The following is a 19,568-nucleotide window of genomic DNA, read 5'->3' as shown; positions in this document are numbered from 1 at the left end:
ATCTGAGAGGATCTGGCCAGAGCATCAACATGTCCACTCATTCACTTGTGTCATCCCCAAACAATGGGTTTTATTGGCCCAGACGTGATGTACTTCTAACATAACTTGGTATCTGTATAGTAAGAAACAGTCAACAATCTTTTAATAAACTCTGGGGTAGGGTGGGACTGGGAAGGTTCTGCCTCATGCCACACCCCAATGCATAATCCAGTCTAAGTCCACACTGGCTGTTTGTTTGGTATACATTCACATTTCGATGGACACCTTCAAGTAAATTCTTGAAGCCACTTTATAGTGGCTGCTGCAAAGTCTTGTTTGCTGAGCCTCTGTTGGCATATGAGCTTGGTCACATCCCCTCCACTAGAATTTTTCTATCCAGCTGCCCATCAAGACTAGTCAAATCACCTCCCAAAAGATGATAAAAATTTTTATAAGCAAGTCTGGAGCACGTCTCTCCGTTCTGCAGATGATGGCATCTCTTGGAAGGTAGATATTATATGCAAAAATCACCCACATAAAACTCCTCTGCAAACACAAATCCAAACCCAAATAAAGCTGCTCTTACTTCCCTTTACAGTAAACAATCCAAAATCTATAGGACTATCAAATCAGGTCTTTATCTTTGTGGGTGTGCTTGCATTTAATTTTCTAATAATAACTACAAGACCCCTGGTGCTCCATCATTTTATGCCCAGGAACCTATAACATGGCAAGGAAATCTCAAGACATTGCCATTTCAATTTTATCCGAGTTTTAATGGCCCAGCATTAGGTTCTGTTTATTTTCTCTCTCGCGCTTTTTTTCCTCCCTGGAGTAAACAAAAGCATATGTTCCTTTCTCCTTCTCCCTGTAACACCTAAAATGGCAGGCAAGAGAAAAACCCCAGGGAACATCACTCTTAAGTCAAACCAGCCCACACAAGTGGGACTCTCACGTCTGTTTAAAAGAGTTTATCCTGTTTCCTCTGACACCCCTTCTAATCTCTGGCACACAGTGGTAGGCATTCAGTAAGACTGGGCTCCTGGGTCCTTCCTCTTTCCCCTTCAGTAACTCAGGCTCTACCAAATTTCCTCTTCCACATTCTCTATCAGCCCTCATCTCTTGCCTTCAGAACTTGTTTCTCTGTTTATCTGGTTGTCCACTGCTCCCATGGAGACAAACAAATGAATGAGACTATATTTTCAAGCACTTACTATGTATATTTTCAAGCACTTACTATGTACTGGGAACCTTCCACCTATCATCTTATTTTAATCCTCACACATTCTCCTGTAAAGTATGATTATTTTCCCATGAAAGCTAAGGTACAGAGAAGGTCAGTGACTTTTCCTAGATCAAGTAGCCAGGAGAGAAGTAGGATGTGACATGGAAACCAAGTTTGGCTGAATCTAAGTGTAATAATTTCTGACCCCTGCAGTTTCCATTTTCTAGACTACGCTTTGGGTCTTCAACTTCCACGCCAACACCAGAGGATAAGTATTTGAGACCCCCACATTGGTCATCCAACTATGAAAAAATTCTCATTTTAAGCATATACAGCTTAAAAAAAGAATCAACTTCATGTATTTGGAAAACCGTAAGTGCCATCTTCCATCATTCAAAAATGTCTGTAACAGACCAGCATTATTGACAGTTCTGAGCTAGACCGAAGGAACTCTTTTCTATGACTTCAACAGAAATATTTTGTTATTACAATGTTTGCAAACATTTTTAAGGTATTGTTCAGTCAAATGATAGTCCCTATAGCTTGCAACTCAAAATATCATGGTGGTGAAATACTCATTAGTCACCTGCTTTAACTTCAATGGAATGTGCTAGGACACGGAGTTTGTAAAAGCAGATATTGTCTTGTTAAGCTGTCAGGTCCCATAATGTACAGCCTCACGCAAGGACACTGTCATCAGGAAAAAGGCTTAGATTATGTGCCCCAAGTACACCGAGAAACTGGTTTCTGGAAACCCAACTTTTCAATGAAAGCTTGTTAAAGCAGAGTTAATGTGTTTCCTACTGTTATAACAATGACGTGAGTCACATATGTGGTTTCGAGATTCCTAAACTGGATCTGCCTGGCTACTGATGTAATCAGAAATAACCTCTGGCTGTTTGAGACTAGAATATTCAGGAGGAAAACTGCCCAGCTGATGCAACTGCTGATTTTTGTTAATGCTATCACCAACATTCCCAGCATTCAAAATTCTTTAAGATATTATTATTCATTAATACTTTGTTTTCAAATACTTTGTTTTCATTTGGAAAATTTATTTACTATCAAAGCAAAATATTTTTGGGATTCAGCCTGTAAATTTATCTTAATTCTCACTGTCCTCACTGTCTGAAGGTCCTTTGTTATTGGGGAAAAGAATGTGGGGTTAGGTGTCAGGCAGATTTGCATTTGAATTTCAGCTCTGTCACTTACCTGTGTGATTTCAGAGAGGTTACTGAACCTCTCTGAGCCTTGAGTTTCTAATTTGGAAAAACAGGAAATTATTCCTATCTCACAATGTTCTGAAAATAATGTTAGACATAGAGCAGCATTTGGAAAAACAAGAGAGTACAACATAGACAACCAGGTATTTGGACCTAGGCTTGCCTCTAGGGAGCCTGGCTTGATGAATCTGCTGGGTTTTGAGCCCTGTGTGCCCAAGACAGAAACCTGCTCTAGTTGTGGGCCCTCCAGCCGGGCTGTCCTCCCCAAGCCCTAAACAAGGGATTCATTCTCATAGAAAGCAAGAGAAAAATGATGAGAGGAGGTTGTTGAGCCAGTTTCTTGCAAGAGCAGTCTTTCCTATGGGATGCCATCAGTCAGTTGTTAAGTTTACAAAGCAGCAGGAATATGCAACTGAGAATTTTGACTTTCAAAATTTCTATGAGCAGTCTCTTGGTATCAGAACAAGAAGATGGCAGTTGTGAAAGGAAGAAGATCATGAAAATGCTGCAATTTCAGAGGGGCAGAGATCAGGGCAGAAAAAGAAATCATAAGCTTCCTGACACCTGAGGCTGATTCATTAAGCAGGAAAGAGGAGGATGCTTACAAGGTGTTTCAACTACCAGGGACCCAAAAGGTGGGAGTGTAAATTAGTTCAACCATTGTGGAAGACAGTGTGGTGATTCCTCAAGGATCTAGAACTAGAAATACCATTTGACCCAGCAATCCCATTACTGGGTATATACCATACCCAAAGGAGTATAAATCATCCTACTATAAAGACACATGCACACGTATGTTTATTGCAGCACTATTCACAATAGCAAAGACTTGGAACCAACCCAAATGCCCATCAATGATAGACTGGATCAAGAAAATGTGGCACATATACACCATGGAATACTATGCAGCCATAAAAAATAATGAGTTCATGTCCTTTGCAGGGACATGGATGAAGCTGGAAACCATCATTCTCACTAAACTAACACAAGAACAGAAAACCAAACACTGCATATTCTCACTCATAAGTGGGAGTTAAACAATGAGAACACATGGACACAGGGAGTGGAACATCACACACTGGGGCCTGTCAGGGGGTGGGGGGCTAGGGGAGGGATAGCATTAGGAGAAATACCTAATGTAGATGACAGGTTGATGGTTACAGCAAACCACCGTGACACATGCATACCTATGTAACAAAAACTGGACGTTCTGCACATGTACCCCAGAACTTAAAGTATAATAAAAAAGAAAGAAGCACAAAGGATTTGCTCTGAGGACCACACCACAGTACCTGTGTCCTTAGTCACCTTCCAGGTGGAAAGCATTCCCATATATACCATGCATTTTCACATTTTCAGCCTCGCCCCACACTATGAGTCAGGAATCCCATTTTGAGAGATGAAAAACTACAGGCACAGAAACCCTGGATGACCTAAAAATTCTCTGTGAAATCACGCTAGATAAATAGCCACATGTTGCTGCAGTGCGGTAAGTGTCCTTTGGTTTAGACTTCTTTCTTAATTGCATCATGAAATTGAATTATATCCCGAAGACCTGGGAAAGAGCAGAAGATGTTATGCAGTTTATAAAGTCTTTTCATGTTTTTGGTGGTTCCATTCCAAAGGAAGCAAAAGGAAAATAATCCAAAAATTGAAATGCTGACTTTAAAATTGTATAGTGAAACTCCATGTTGTGGATTCGCTATGTTCTTAAGTTTATTTTTTAAAAGAAGAAGAAAAATCTTTAAGGAATAGTAAGCATCTTTATCTTAACAAAATCTGATATCCAAATGAGAAATTGCTTCCTCTTTCTAAAAATAATAATCACTTACTATATTCTGGACAGTATAAACACTTTGCAATCATTATCCCCTCAACTCAATGGAGTGGATATTATTACTATCCTTTTATTAGAGATGTAGAATAGGAGACTGAGAATTTAAGTGACTAGCCTAAGAACAGTCAGCTTCTATGTGGTAGACCCAGGATCTGAACACATTCTGATGCCAAAGCATGTTTCTCTTATTCCTAATTAATTGCAACCCTACAGAAACTGTACTGGCAGAGCATACACATTTTTTTCACAGAATTATGAAAAAAAAAAAAGCCTCATGAGGTAAGAAATACCACTTTAAATTTTCAGATAAGAAAACTGACTACATGATTTCTCTATGTCATGCAAGTAGACAGGTGAAGATTCAGAATAGCTCTAAGGCTGAAACTGGAACCCAGAACCCTTGAGTCTAGAACAACCTAAATCTGTTCCTTCTTTGTATCTGGCATTATGATTCCTCATGAGAAAAAAATTGGGGGTTAGTGCAAAATTTATTTCTCCATAAGCAAGCAACTGTTAGGTTGTACAGAGATTTACATACAGCAACTGGGACCATCCCACTTACTGCCCAAATACTCATTCGCTCAATTGCCAACTAACATTTATTGAGTACCAAGTATATACAAGGCATTGTCAAGTCTTGGAGTACAGAATAAGCAAAGAGTAAAAGATGTCTGTAACCTCATGGTACTTATTGGGTCCCCCAATGCCTTCTTCACCAGGCACACTTTCCCAATATTGATGGAAAAAGAAATCTATTGTTAAATCACAGTGATTTTTCTTTGAACTTTTTCCCTGAAATCCCCATTGCCTTTGGCATAATCTGGCTACTTCCTGGGTTCTACCAAGCTTTGGCCCAGTGAGGGTGACTTTGGTGACTCTTTAACAAATACCTTAGACACCCCCTCATTTACTAGCCTGGATTAACAAACAGCTTGTCCTGAGCAACTCTGGATGTAGCCAATACCATGCGGTGACTTCAGAGCACAAACATCTGCCCTGATGTTATCCTGAGGGCAGACATCTGCTCAGGGAGTTTTTCTGGACTTTTCTTGAGATGGCTTGATCTCTACTGGGAGATCACCTTCTGGGTTCTATGGATGGACTACATATTCCAGTATGTCTGCTGTCTGGAAGCTGTCAAAGATAGATTCCTTGGAGTGGTGATGAAAGTGCCTCATTTGTTTGGCTTCCCTGAATGCAGAAGACTGGAAAGAAGCAATCTTATAGGATGACTGGCCATTAGCGGTTTCCAGTTGACTTTGCCAGACCCAGAAGAACTATGTATGACCTAACCTCTGCTTCAAGGAGACTACACACAAATATAAATAATCAGTTTCCAAGGCTAGTGTCCACCTCGTGGTGTCCTGGTCCCCTCTGCGTTGTAATGTATACCTCAGTATCTTAGTAATTGCTGAAGAGAGACGCTTGGTTGAGACGACCAGTATAGATTGCAGTCTCAGTAGAAGGCAGGGTCCATGTGTGCACATCTTTTTACAGTTAACAAGATCCTGCTATTTCTAATACTTCACTCAGTACTCATGATAATATCAAAAGGCAAATTTTGTTATTCTCAGGTCACAGATGAAGAAACTAATGTACAAAGCTAGTGGCAGAACTGGGACTAAACACTGGGTCTAACAACTACCAAATAATTCTCCATCTTCTACTTTATCATAAGATGAAATGATTAATAGGAAGAACTTCCTTGAAATTTTATATACATACATATATATATAGCATCTAGCCCTGTGCATTACATAAAGTAGTCCCTTAGTAAGGAAGAGCTTTTTTTTTTTTTTTTTTTAATGTAAGGCAGCACAGTATAACTGTTCAGCCATGAGAAAGGAGGTTAACTTGAGATAACATCCAGTTACTCAGACCAGTTACTTAGTCTCTTCGGATATTCATTTTCTTATCTAAAAATGGGATAATGATTAAAAACTTTCTAAGGTTAGCATGAGAATTGTACAGCTAGAAGACAGGAATTTGCTCCCTAACACTGAGGTGCAACTTTTGTAAGATAGAGTGGGAGGGAACACTCACCTCCTTTCTAGGCTGCATACAAAGACCCAGGATACTTCCATGGCACCTGAAAAATGGAAGAATATACTCTATTTTTAAATCCACAGCTATTCACTGAGATGTAAAATGAAAATGTTTCCATTCACAAACACAGAACTCTGCCATCACGCTAAGGCTTTTTTTGCAAATATCCTAAGGCTTTGCCTCTCAGTGATCAATTTCATGGCACCATGGACCACCCCATCAAAGACCCTGGCACTCCTCAGGTGCTGTGTGAGTTCCTGGCACTGGTGGGACCTGCCATGGCATGCTCCCCCACCCTAGGCTCTAGGATGATAACCTTCACTTACCTTGCAATCTCAGTAGAAGGCAGGGTTCGTGTGTGCACATGTAGGGCCAGTTCTGCCTCCTTCTCCACTTCATATGCCAGCTTCCCTCAATATCTCAATACATTCTTCAAACAAAGGCCTGAGAGTGGGAGTAGATAAGGGCATTTTTGTTAGATGTCTTCTCTTTTCAGGGCTGCAACACAAAAGCCTCTAATAATGCCCTCAGGGAAAAAGAACATATATTCCATACACATTTTTTCCAACCTTCTATCATATAGAAAACACTAATTAATATTCCAATAAGTTGTCCTGCCAAAGAGGAGGAGGAGGAGAACTAATACATGTAAAGTGTCAAGCACAGTATCATATGGCATACCATAAACACTTAACTACTGTATTATTGGTTGTATAACTACTGTATTATTGTAGTTTTCTTGGTTGTATAACTACTGTATACAATTGCAGAACTACTGTATTATTGTATAACTGCTGTATTATTGTATAACTACCGTATAACTACTGTATTATTGTAGTTTGTATAACTACTGTATTATTGTAGTTTTATTTTACTGAGACTGCCCTCAGTAAACTGAAGTTGTATAACTACTGTATTATTGTGTAACTACTGTATAACTACTGTATTATTGTAGTTTTATTTTACTGAGACTGCCCTGTGATGCTTCAGTACTTCCTTTCAATGCTTTGCCAAAACAGGGCAGGACCTTAAAATGAGAAACTGTGATATAAGCACTTTGTCACATGAACAATTATCAGGTTCTCTAAAATAAGTAAAAATTAGATCCTGAAGCCTCATCTAGGCCTTTCCTTGCTTACCTACTTTTTAAATGTAGTTTGGCTTGGTCCAAGAAAGGGAATTTGTCATATATTGATGTGGGGCAATATCATTTGTGCAAGTATCATAAATGTAATGGTAGCAGTTCCAAACCAGAAGTATCTTAAAAGAATAATGCACTATGACTAAGCAGGATTCATTCCAGAAATGCAAGGATGGTTCAATACTGAAAATGTTGATAACTGCATTACATCATTTCATTAAGTGATTAACAGAGCAAAAAACAGATAACAATAAATTTACTATACTGTCTGGATTCAACTAGAAATAGAGAAGGAATAGAGCAATAGTTTTGACATGGTAAAGAATATCTGAAGTCAATTTCGAACAAACACCAGGTTCATTACCACTAAATTTGAGAACAAGATACAGATGTCCACTATCACCTATTATTATTTAACATTATTTAGGATGTTTAACATTATTTAGGATGTTTAAGTCAGCAAAATAAAGTAAAAAGCAATATAACTATTCAAAAAGGGAGATTTAAAAAATTAATCATTATTTTGTTTCTTAACCCTGAAAAAACAAACAAACTAAAATATTCCTTGAGTTTAGAATGGCTAATGGTTACAAATAAATACATACAAATCAATGTATTCTCTATAAAACTGCAGTATGTAATGGAAATGTTAATAGAAAATAGAGTAAATTTATTGTATTAATCAAATGATGTAACATCTAAAAATAAATACATAAAAAATAACTTAAAATTTGTACAGACCTATATGTAAAAACTATAACTATATAACTCTTAGAAGAGAAGATAGGAGTAAATTTTTTATGACCTTTGGTTAAGCAAATCTTTCTTATCTGGGACAGCAAAAAAAACCAATGTTTTGTTTTTTGAAACACTGAAAAAAAATTGGATAAATTGAATTCCAGACCACAGAACTGGATAAAATGTGGTGGCAAGAGATAACCCTTCTAAATGTGAGGGCAAAGTTGGGACATTAGTAGATCCAGAATTCGAGAAGATCACTCTGGCTTCCATGTTGGAAGTTGTATTGGAGCTGGGAGCTTTTAACAGGGTGAAAAGCTGGGAGTATGGGATTAGTTTATGGCTGATGACAGGTAGAGCCAAACAAGAACAGAGATGGGGTTGGTCGAGCCTCATGCTTTAGAGAAATAAAGGAGAATGCACCTGTCAATAGAGCCATGGTTTGGGCAACTAGGCCATTATGGGAACATGTCAAAAACATAGAGTGGTAGATGATAGACTACAATGGAAATTTGATTAGAGTGTTCCAAACACCCTCTTTAAGTAAAAGAATCACCCTGAAGTCCTTCTTCTCTGATCTTTGCTGAAACAATTAGACAAGATTTACATTAAAAGTTTCTTTATAAACCAGAAGGGCTATTGGACAGTGTGACTCCATAGAACAATGCCCTTTGGACATACAAGGCCAAGCTCTGACACTCACAAATATCATGGGTGTGTGCGAGTTAGTTACTTAACAAACCTGAGCATTAGTTTCCATTTCACTAAAACAGAAATAGTAATCTTTCCCATGTAGGACTACAGTGTACATGGGAAGGGCCTGGCTCAGACCATGAAGCCAATAAATGCAGATTCTCCTCTCTTTCTCTCTTCAGTGATGCATCCCAGCCTTCAACCCAATAATGGTTCTCCCTGTGGGCTTCTACATGTGCTCTCTACAGTTGAAATTTGCTGCTTTGTTATTTTTCTTAGGGAATATATAAAGAAACCATCATGGCCTTTTCCCAATCTATTGTTTTATAACTCATAACCTTCATCTGTGCCTGTTCTCTGATATTTCATCTTATTTAATTATATATTTAGCAAACCTAATCCTGCTTCCCAATGATACTCGCATGAGCTCAGAGGCATTGCTAAAATAAGACCCCCTGCTACCAGCAGTGCCAGTCAGTAGGTGACACTACTGACTACTTTCCTCTCCTCTCGAAGTGGCTTCAATGATGGATGACATGCTCAGTGCTCAAGACTCAGCTCCACTTTAAGTCTGCCTGTCCATCACTGTCTGTCCCCCGAGGATGAGCAGCAGATGACCAAGGGTGGCTTCCTACCTGATGCCAGCTAGTGTTGTGAATGGACCTCTTAGTTTGAGAAGGAACCAGGTTGGGCACAGAATGATTTTTGGCAGACAACAAGGAGGATGAGTCAAGGCAGAAAGCAGAACTGAGCCATGGTGAACTTTAGTCACCAGAATGGCATTTGCCGTTCAATAAACATTTATCAAGCTGTGCTGTGGACTGCTAATTTCTCACACGTCATCTCACCAACTCCTCAGTTACCCCATGAACAGGCATTAGCCCCTTGTTTTACAGATGAGGAAGCAGACACAGACATGTTAGGTAACCTTCTGTTAGGCCTCAGCTCCTAATTGCTAAATTATCCTTCAGATAAGGAGTTGTTTCTTCCAAGTCCCAGATACTCTGCATCAACATGAAATGTGTTTGCCCTGGAAGTGTGTTCATGAATCCTGTCTACGATTACCTGAGAAGGTCTCAGGTTGAAGAGGATAAGATTTCAAATCCTAGAGTTATACTTTTCTTAGGACAATGTGTCCACCTTCCCCCACCCTAAAACACACATTCCCCAGCTCTACATGTTTATTCCTAAATTCTGCAGTGATTTACTGAACACCTCCCATGTGCCTGGCATCATGCTTAGTTCCACTAATACAGAGAAGACCAAAGACTGGGACAGGGTCTTTGCCAACACAATAGCTTCGAGTCAAGCAGAGAATATATCTAACCTGTGTCTGTACAAAAAGTGAGACTGCAGCTGTCAGCTCCTACTTTCCCCAGGCCAAATCTCCAGCAACCCACAAGGCCTTCAGCTTACAAGTCCAGCCCTACCCTGCCTTACCTGAATCAATGCAGCAGTATGGTACATAATTTAGAAGCATAGTCCAATACCGTCTCCTCTCTGAGAGCAGTCATATGCTGGTCACTGCTACTGTGTCTGTTGTCTGGTGAGTCAGCTCTCTGCCCCTGGGCTGCTACAGAACACCTCCATCTAGGACAAGATGTACTCATTGATACCCCAGCCTCCCCCTCACTCCTGACACAAGTCTCATTTCCTGCTTTGACAAGTGCCTGGTCTGACACCTTAGGTTTCTTGGCTGGGGTCTTGAGGACCTATCTCTTTCAAATTGCCTTCTTCCAGAGGGCCCATTCTCAGCCCTATGCCCTTCTGTTAATAAATGAAGCTGTTTTCTAAACCCAACAAGACCAGAATCAACCATGCAGACTGAAGGAATGAAGACATGTGGCCCATGGCTCTTTTTTTTTTTTTTTGGCAATTTTGTAACTTTGATATATTTGACAATCAGTGGTTAGTTCTCATCCACGTTGACGTCTGTAGATTCTTGAGAGCGGTAGCAGGTACATAGGCAACCAAAGTAAACAACTTACTTAATGAGGATCTTCATCCTCATTACGTTTTCTGGACAACTGCACATAGATACTGTATGGGACATTCTTTATTCCTTTGGCCCAGAAAGGTCTGTTGAACCTAGTATCAATGCACACATCTGGAGTTCCCATCTCCTTCATGGCAAATTTCCAGATCTCTTTGAATGCCCAAGGGGGATGTTTCTTGAAGTCCACTCCATGGATGTGCTTGTGAATGATGTTGGTGTATTCTCCGGTCACTGCTTCATTGATGGCAGAATGGCCCTTTTTCTTCTCACCACCCTTCTTTGTGGGAGCCACTCTGCCAGGCCCAAGTTGGAAAATGAGATCTTTGTAAATATTTAATGTAATATTGTGTACTTCTATAGGGCAGATTCTCAAGCCAGGGCACATACTTGGTTGATGCTCATTACTCTATGTCTAGATACTAGCTAGAGAGCAAACATTGCTCCAACCAGTTGTCACTAGGAAGACCGTGGGAAGATCACTCTACTGCTCTGTGGACCAGTTTCACCCTGAATGAAAGAGGAGAAAATTGGGGCTGAAAGGCAGGAATAACTGAAAAATGGCATTAGATACTCTAAAGATTGTACACAGGCAATGCTTGAGTCTATATACAATTTTTGTTTTTCTGTAAAGGAACAGAGTAATCCAGGAACTCCTCAGGAAAGCATTAACTGGAGGAACTTTGGGAGCCACAGCCATACATTGTCTAATCTGCGTAATTCTTATGCAATCACTCTAGGAGGTGGTCCCTATTATGGCTCCATTTAGAGCTGAGAAAACTGAGACTCAGAAAATTTGAGTGAAGTTAAGAAGATAAGATCAATTTGAGCTTTTTGGAATTTCCAGGTGACTCACTGCATGGAATACACACTGCCCCATGGCTTGAATCTGCCACTATTGATACTAAATATGAACTGCATGCTTTGTCTATGCCAAGCTCCATTCAGAAACTACAACATGGTTCCTTCCATAAAGATACATGAGGTTACTTTGCAAGGTTCTCCTCGGCCCTGCTACCCGAAGAGCAGCACCTACAGCAGCCAATACAGGTTGTGTGAGCACACATGCTAACTCTTCAAGGTCCATCTTATAAACCCATGGGAATAATGCTCTGTATCTGTCTGGAACCTCATAGTTATACATCTTGCATCTGTACCACACTAACTCTGCAAGTTCATTAAGGGCAGGTATCACTACCCTCATTCATTGATTCACTGATTTATGTATACATCGATTGTGGCATTAATTCAACAAATATTTACTGAGTACTTACCTGTGCCAAGCTCTGTGCTAATTCATAGAGGAAAATGATGTAAATAAGGCTTATCTGACTCTCAAGCAGCACAGTCTTAGGGTGGGTACAGTTTCCCAAATAGACAATAACTTTGAGGGTTTAAGTGCTTTAACTGTAGACCTATAACTGAGAGGACAAGAAACTCTGCCCAGTGCTTTCAGAATGGTTTCAAAGAGAAGGCAGAATTAGAGAGGCTGGAGTGGAATACCTTGATGCCAGGTTAAGGGTCTGAACTTTATCCTGACGGCCATGAGATGTACGCTCAGAGCAATTAGAGACGTTGTCTGGGCTGCAAGAAGTGTATTTACCATTCTTGTTTTTCTATAAAGGCACAGAGTAATCCAGGAACTCCTCAGGAAAGTACTGGCTGGAGGAACTTTGGGAGCAACAGCATGGTTTGATAGAAAGAGATCAGAGGAGAAAGAGAGGAAAATAGCACCAAATGGAGCTGCTATGTGTTAGAAGCTTATATATGTTATCTTGGGGGCACCAAGGACATGATTTCAACCCCACATTAGAAACAGAGAAAGATCCAGGAAGCCTGGTTTCAGATCCAGGTCTCACCTCTTCTTCCTGGTCATGAGACCTTGGGAAGATCACACTACTGCTCTGTGGACCAGTTTCACCCTGGATGGAAGAGGAGAAAACTGGAGCCGAAGGGAGGCAATAACTGGAAAATGGAATTGCATACTTTAAAGGCTGTACACAGACAATGCTTTGTGTTTGCTTGCTTGTTTGAATACGGAATAACCAAAACCTCATGGTATCCCTAGGCCCATTCTAAGATAAGAAAGCAGGCAGGGAATAGAAAGGAGCTACAGGAGACATGGAAGGGAAGGGAAGAGAAATAAGAATCAGGGCTGGGTTACAATCAGCATTCACATCCCAGCTCACAGCATAAACACAGGTACATCACTTCATTGTGCCCAGCATTTCTTTCCACACAAAGAGAGGGTCTTTTTTGTTTGTTTGTTTGTTTTGTTTTATTATACTTTAAGTTTTAGGGTACATGTGCACATTGTGCAGGTTAGTTACATATGTATACATGTGCCATGCTGGTGTGCTGCACCCACTAACTCGTGATCTAGCATTAGGTATATCTCCCGATGCTATCCCTCCCCACTTCCCCCACCCCACAACAGTCACCAGAGTGTAATATTCCCCTTCCTGTGTCCATGTGATCTCATTGTTCAGTTCCCACCTATGAGTGAGAATATGCGGTGTTTGGTTTTTCGTTCTTGCGATAGTTTACTGAGAATGATGATTTCCAATTTCATCCATGTCCCTACAAAGGAGATGAACTCATCATTTTTTATGGCTGCATAGTATTCCATGGTGTATATGTGCCACATTTTCTTAATCCAGTCTATCATTGTTGGACATTTGGGTTGGTTCCAAGTCTTTGCTATTGTGAATAATGCCGCAATAAACATACGTGTGCATGTGTCTTTACAGCAGCATGATTTATAGTCCTTTGGATATATACCCAGTAATGGGATGGCTGGGTCAAATGGTATTTCCAGTTCTAGATCCCTGAGGAATCGCCACACTGACTTCCACAATGGTTGAACTAGTTTACAGTCCCACCAACAGTGTAAAAGTGTTCCTGTTTCTCCACATCCTCTCCAGCACCTGTTGTTTCCTGACTTTTTAATGATTGCCATTCTAACTGGTGTGAGATGGTATCTCATTGTGGTTTTGATTTGCATTTCTCTGATGGCCAGTGATGATGAGCATTTTTTCATGTGTTTTTTGGCTGCATAAATGTCTTCTTTTGAGAAGTGTCTTTTCATGTCCTTCACCCACTTTTTGATGGGGTTGTTTGTTTTTTTCTTGTAAATTTGTTTGAGTTCATTGTAGATTCTGGATATTAGCCCTTTGTCAGATGAGTAGGTTGGGAAAATTTTCTCCCATTTTGTAGGTTGCCTGTTCACTGTGATGGTAGTTTCTTTTGCTGTGCAGAAGCTCTTTAGTTTAATTAGATCCCATTTGTCAATTGTGGCTTTTGTTGCCATTGCTTTTGGTGTTTTAGACATGAAGTCCTTGCCCATGCCTATGTCCTGAATGGTAATGCCTAGGTTTTCTTCTAGGGTTTTTATGGTTTTAGGTCTAACGTTTAAGTCTTTAATCCATCTTGAATTGATTTTTGTATAAGGTGTAAGGAAGGGATCCAGTTTCAGCTTTCTACATATGGCTAGCCAGTTTTCCCAGCACCATTTATTAAATAGGGAATCCTTTCCCCATTGCTTGTTTTTGTCAGGTTTGTCAAAGATCAGATAGTTGTAGATATGCGGTGTTATTTCTGAGGGCTCTGTTCTGTTCCATTGATCTATATCTCTGTTTTGGTACCAGTACCATGCTGTTTTGGCTACTGCAGCCTTGTAGTATAGTTTGAAGTCAGGTAGTGTGATGCCTCCAGCTTTGTTCTTTTGGCTTAGGATTGACTTGGCGATGCGGGCTCTTTTTTGGTTCCATATGAACTTTAAAGTAGTTTTTTCCAATTCTGTGAAGAAAGTCATTGGTAGCTTGATGGGGATGGCATTGAATCTATAAATTACCTTGGGCAGTATGGCCATTTTCAAGATATTGATTCTTCCTACCCATGAGCATGGAATGTTCTTCCATTTGTTTGTATCCTCTTTTATTTCATTGAGCAGTGGTTTGTAGTTCTCCTTGAAGAGGTCCTTCACATCCCTTGTAAGTTGGATTCCTAGGTATTTTATTCTCTTTGAAGCAATTGTGAATGGGAGTTCACTCATGATTTGGCTCTCTGTTTGTCTGTTATTGGTATATAAGAATGCTTGTGATTTTTGTACATTGATTTTGTATCCTGGGACTTTGCTGAAGTTGCTTATCAGCATAAGGAGATTTTGGGCTGAGACAATGGGGTTTTCTAGATATACAATCATGTCATCTGCAAACAGGGACAATTTGACTTCCTCTTTTCCTAATTGAACACCCTTTATTTCCTTCTCCTGCCTAATTGCCCTGGCCAGAACTTCCAACACTATGTTGAATAGGAGTGGTGAGAGAGGGCATCCCTGTCTCGTGCCAGTTTTCAAAGGCAATGCTTCCAGTTTTTGCCCATTCAGTATGATATTGGCTGTGGGTTTGTCATAGATAGCTCTTATTATTTTGAAATACGTCCCATCAGTACCTAATTTATTGAGAGTTTTTAGCATGAAGGGTTGTTGAATTTTGTCAAAGGCTTTTTCTGCATCTATTGAGATAATCATGTGGTTTTTGTCTTTGGCTCTGTTTATATGCTGGATTATATTTATTGATTTGCGTATATTGAATCAGCCTTGCATCCCAGGGATGAAGCCCACTTGATCATGGTGGATAAGCTTTTTGATGTGCTGCTGGATTCGTTTTGCCAGTATTTTATTGAGGATTTTTGCATTAATGTTCATCAAGGATATTGGTCTAAAATTCTCTTTTTTTGTTGTGTCTCTGCCTGGCTTTGGTATCAGAATGATGCTGGCCTCATAAAATGAGTTAGGGAGGATTCCCTCTTTTTCTATTGATTGGAATAGTTTCAGAAGGAATGGTACCAGTTCCTCCTTGTACCTCTGGTAGAATTCGGCTGTGAATCCATCTGGTCCTGGACTCTTTTTGGTTGGTAAGCTATTGATTATTGCCACAATTTCAGCTCCTGTTATTGGTCTATTCAGAGATTCAAGTTCTTCCTGGTTTAGTCTTGGGAGAGTGTATGTGTCCAGGAATTTATCCATTTCTTCTAGATTTTCTAGTTTATTTGTGTAGAGGTGTTTGTAGTACTCTCTGATGGTAGTTTGTATTTCTGTGGGATCGGTGGTGATATCTCCTTTATCATTTTTTACTGCGTCTATTTGATTCTTCTCTTTTTTCTTTATTAGTCTTGCTAGCGGTCTATCAATTTTGTTGATCGTTTCAAAAAACCAGCTCCTGGATTCATTAATTTTTTGAAGAGTTTTTTGTGTCTCTATTTCCTTCAGTTCTGCTCTGATCTTAGTTATTTCTTGCCTTCTGCTAGCTTTTGAATGTGTTTGCTCTTGCTTTTCTAGTTCTTTTAATTGTGATGTTAGGGTGTCAATTTTGGATCTTTCCTGCTTTCTCTTGTGGGCATTTAGTGCTATAAATTTCCCTCTACACACTGCTTTGAATGTGTCCCAGAGATTCTGGTATGTTGTGTCTTTGTTCTCGTTGGTTTCAAAGAACATCTTTATTTCTGCCTTCATTTCATTATGTACCCAGTAGTCATTCAGGAGCAGGTTGTTCAGTTTCCATGTAGTTGAGTGGTTTTGAGTGAGATTCTTAATCCTGAGTTGTAGTTTGATTGCACTGTGGTCTGAGAGGTAGTTTGTTATAATTTCTGTTCTTTTACATTTGCTGAGGAGAGCTTTACTTCCCAGTATGTCGTCAATTTTGGAATAGGTGTGGTGCGGTGCTGAAAAAAATGTATATTCTGTTGATTTGGGGTGGAGAGTTCTGTAGATGTCTATTAGGTCCACTTGGTGCAGAGCTGAGTCCAATTCCTGGGTATCCTTGTTGACTTTCTGTCTTGTTGTTCTGTCTAATGTTGACAGGGGTGTTAAAGTCTCCCATTATTAATGTGTGGGAGTCTAGGTCTCTTTGTAGGTCACTCAGGACTTGCTTTATGAATCTTGGTGCTCCTGTATTGGGTGCATATATATTTAGGATAGTTAATTCTTCTTGTTGAATTGATCCCTTGACCATTATGTAATGGCCTTCTTTGTCTCTTTTGATCTTTGTTGGTTTAAAGTCTGTTTTATCAGAGACTAGGATTGCAACCCCTGCCTTTTTTTGTTTTCCATTGGCTTGGTAGATCTTCCTCCATCCTTTTATTTTGAGCCTATGTGTGTCTCTGCACGTGAGATGGGTTTCCTGAATACAGCACACTGATGGGTCTTGACTTTTTATCCAGTTTGCCAGTCTGTGTCTTTTAATTGGAGCATTTAGTCCATTTACATTTAAAGTTAATCTTGTTATGTGTGAATTTGATCCTGTCATTATGATGTTAGCTGGTTATTTTGCTCGTTAGTTGATGCAGTTTCTTCCTAGTCTCGATGGTCTTTACATTTTGGCATGATTTTGCAGCGGCTGGTACTGGTTGTTCCTTTCCATGTTTAGTGCTTCCTTCAGGAGCTCTTGTAAGGCAGGCCTGGTGGTGACAAAATCTCTCAGCATTTGCTTGTCTGTAAAGGATTTTATTTCTCCTTCACTTATGAAGCTTAGTTTGGCTGGATATGAAATTCTGGGTTGAAAATTCTTTTCTTTAAGAATGTTGAATATTGGCCCCCACTCTCTTCTGGCTTGTAGGGTTTCTGCCGAGAGACCCGCTGTTAGTCTGATGGGCTTCCCTTTGAGGGTAACCCGACCTTTCTCTCTGGCTGCCCTTAACATTTTTTCCTTCATTTTAACTTTGGTGAATCTGACAATTATGTGTCTTGGAGTTGCTCTTCTCGAGGAGTATCTTTGTGGCGTTCTCTGTATTTCCTGAATCTGAACGTTGGCCTGCCTTGCTAGATTGGGGAAGTTCTGGATAATATCCTGCAGAGTGTTTTCCAACTTGGTTCCATTCTCCCCATCACTTTCAGGTACACCAATCAGACATAGATTTGGTCTTTTCACATAGTCCCATATTTCTTGGAGGCTTTGCTCATTTCTTTTTATTCTTTTTTCTCTAAACTTCCCTTCTCACTTCATTTCATTCATTTCATCTTCCATTGCTGACACCCTTTCTTCCAGTTGATGGCATCGGCTCCTGAGGCTTCTGCATTCTTCACGTAGTTCTGGAGCCTTGGTTTTCAGCTCCATCAGCTCCTTTAAGCACTTCTCTGTATTGGTTATTCTAGTTATACATTCTTCTAAATTTTTTTCAAAGTTTTCAACTTCTTTGCCTTTGGTTTGAATGTCCTCCCGTAGCTCAGAGTAATTTGATCATCTGAAGCCTTCTTCTCTCAGCTCGTCAAAGTCATTCTCCATCCAGCTTTGTTTTGTTGCTGGTGAGGAACTGCGTTCCTTTGGAGGAGGAGAGGCGCTCTGCTTTTTAGAGTTTCCAGTTTTTCTGTTCTGTTTTTTCCCCATCTTTGTGGTTTTATCTGCTTTTGGTCTTTGATGATGGTGATGTACAGATGGGTTTTTGGTGTGGATGTCCTTTCTGTTTGTTAGTTTTCCTTCTAATAGAGAGGACCCTCAGCTGCAGGTCTGTTGGAATACCCTGCAGTGTGAGGTGTCAGTGTGCCCCTGCTGGGGGGTGCCTCCCAGTTAGGCTGCCCAGGGGTCAGGGGTCAGGGACCCACTTGAGGAGGCAGTCTGCCCTTTCTCAGATCTCCAGCTGCGTGCTGGGAGAACCACTGCTCTCTTCAAAGCTGTCAGACAGAGACATTTAAGTCTGCAGAGGTTACTGCTGTCTTTTTGTTTGTCTGTGCCCTGCCCCCAGAGGTGGAGCCTACAGAGGCAGGCAGGCCTCCTTGAGCTGTGGTGGGCTCCACCCAGTTCGAGCTTCCCGGCTGCTTTGTTTACCTAATCAAGCCTGGGCAATGGCGGGCGCCCCTCCCCCAGCCTCCCTGCCGCCTTGCAGTTTGATCTCAGACTGCTGTGCTAGCAATCAGCGAGACTCCGTGGGCGTAGGACCCTCCGAGCCAGGTGCAGGATATAATCTCATGGTGCGCCGTTTTTAAAGCCGGTCCGAAAAGCACAGTGTTCGGGTGAGAGTGACCTGATTTTCCAGGTGCCATCCGTCACCCCTTTCTTTGACTCAGAAAGGGAACTCACTGACCCCTTGTGCTTCCCAAGTGAGGCAATGCCTCGCCCTGGTTCGGCTTGCGCACGGTACACGCACCCACTGACCTGCGCCCACTGTCTGGCACTCCCTAGTGAGATGAACCCAGTACCTCAGATGGAAATGCAGAAATCACCCGTCTTCTGCGTCGCTCACGCTGGGAGCTGTAGACCGGAGCTGTTCCTATTCGGCCATCTTGGCTCCTCCCGACCGAAAGAGAGGGTCTTTCCAGTATCAGGACTCTATGAGTACAAGTCAGTAGAGAAGAAGGTAGTTGCTCTGTAGATACAAGAGCAATGGAGGCAAAAAAAAAAAAAAAGGCAAGTCCTAAGCATACACTACCCACCCTGTCCCAACCCCACTTGCATGATTCTGGAATTTCTTTCTGTTTCATGCAGACAGGAAGTCACTTAGTAGAGGCTTACAGGAAAGCTGAGGGCTCATTTTCTCTCCACCTGGAAAAGGAAAAAAAAAAAATCTGTTCCATTAAAATAAATGGATAAATAAATCTCCTCCAACTTCTGAGTCTCTTGTTTGGGTAAGCAGCACCGCATTTTGTCTAGTGCCCCAGCTGAACACCTAACAACCACTCCAGTCACTCTCTCTCATCT

General features: G+C 40.7%; 2 long non-coding RNA genes across 2 annotated transcripts in view; one reads left to right on the top strand and one right to left on the bottom strand.

Moving 5' to 3' along the window:
* LOC134756900 (uncharacterized) overlaps nt 1-4,512 on the top strand; it is a 222,852-nt gene extending 218,340 nt beyond the window's left edge. The window contains exon 3 of the long non-coding RNA XR_010130318.1: nt 1,418-4,512. This is a non-coding gene — a long non-coding RNA (uncharacterized lncRNA). The remainder of the gene's footprint in view (nt 1-1,417) is intronic.
* The window catches only part of LOC134756899 (uncharacterized), a 28,738-nt gene extending 9,539 nt beyond the window's left edge, over nt 1-19,199 (bottom strand). The window contains exons 1-4 of the long non-coding RNA XR_010130317.1: nt 19,070-19,199; nt 10,323-10,472; nt 6,637-6,754; nt 6,308-6,353 (exon numbers count right to left, since the gene is read on the bottom strand). This is a non-coding gene — a long non-coding RNA (uncharacterized lncRNA). The remainder of the gene's footprint in view (nt 1-6,307; nt 6,354-6,636; nt 6,755-10,322; nt 10,473-19,069) is intronic.
* Between the last annotated feature and the right edge of the window lie 369 nt (nt 19,200-19,568).

This window comes from Gorilla gorilla, chromosome 13 (assembly GCF_029281585.2).
Source record: "Gorilla gorilla gorilla isolate KB3781 chromosome 13, NHGRI_mGorGor1-v2.1_pri, whole genome shotgun sequence".
NCBI classification, from domain to species: Eukaryota; Metazoa; Chordata; class Mammalia; order Primates; family Hominidae; genus Gorilla; species Gorilla gorilla.
Note: the sequence above shows the minus strand (reverse complement) of the source record. Positions and strands in the feature narration are given on the sequence as shown.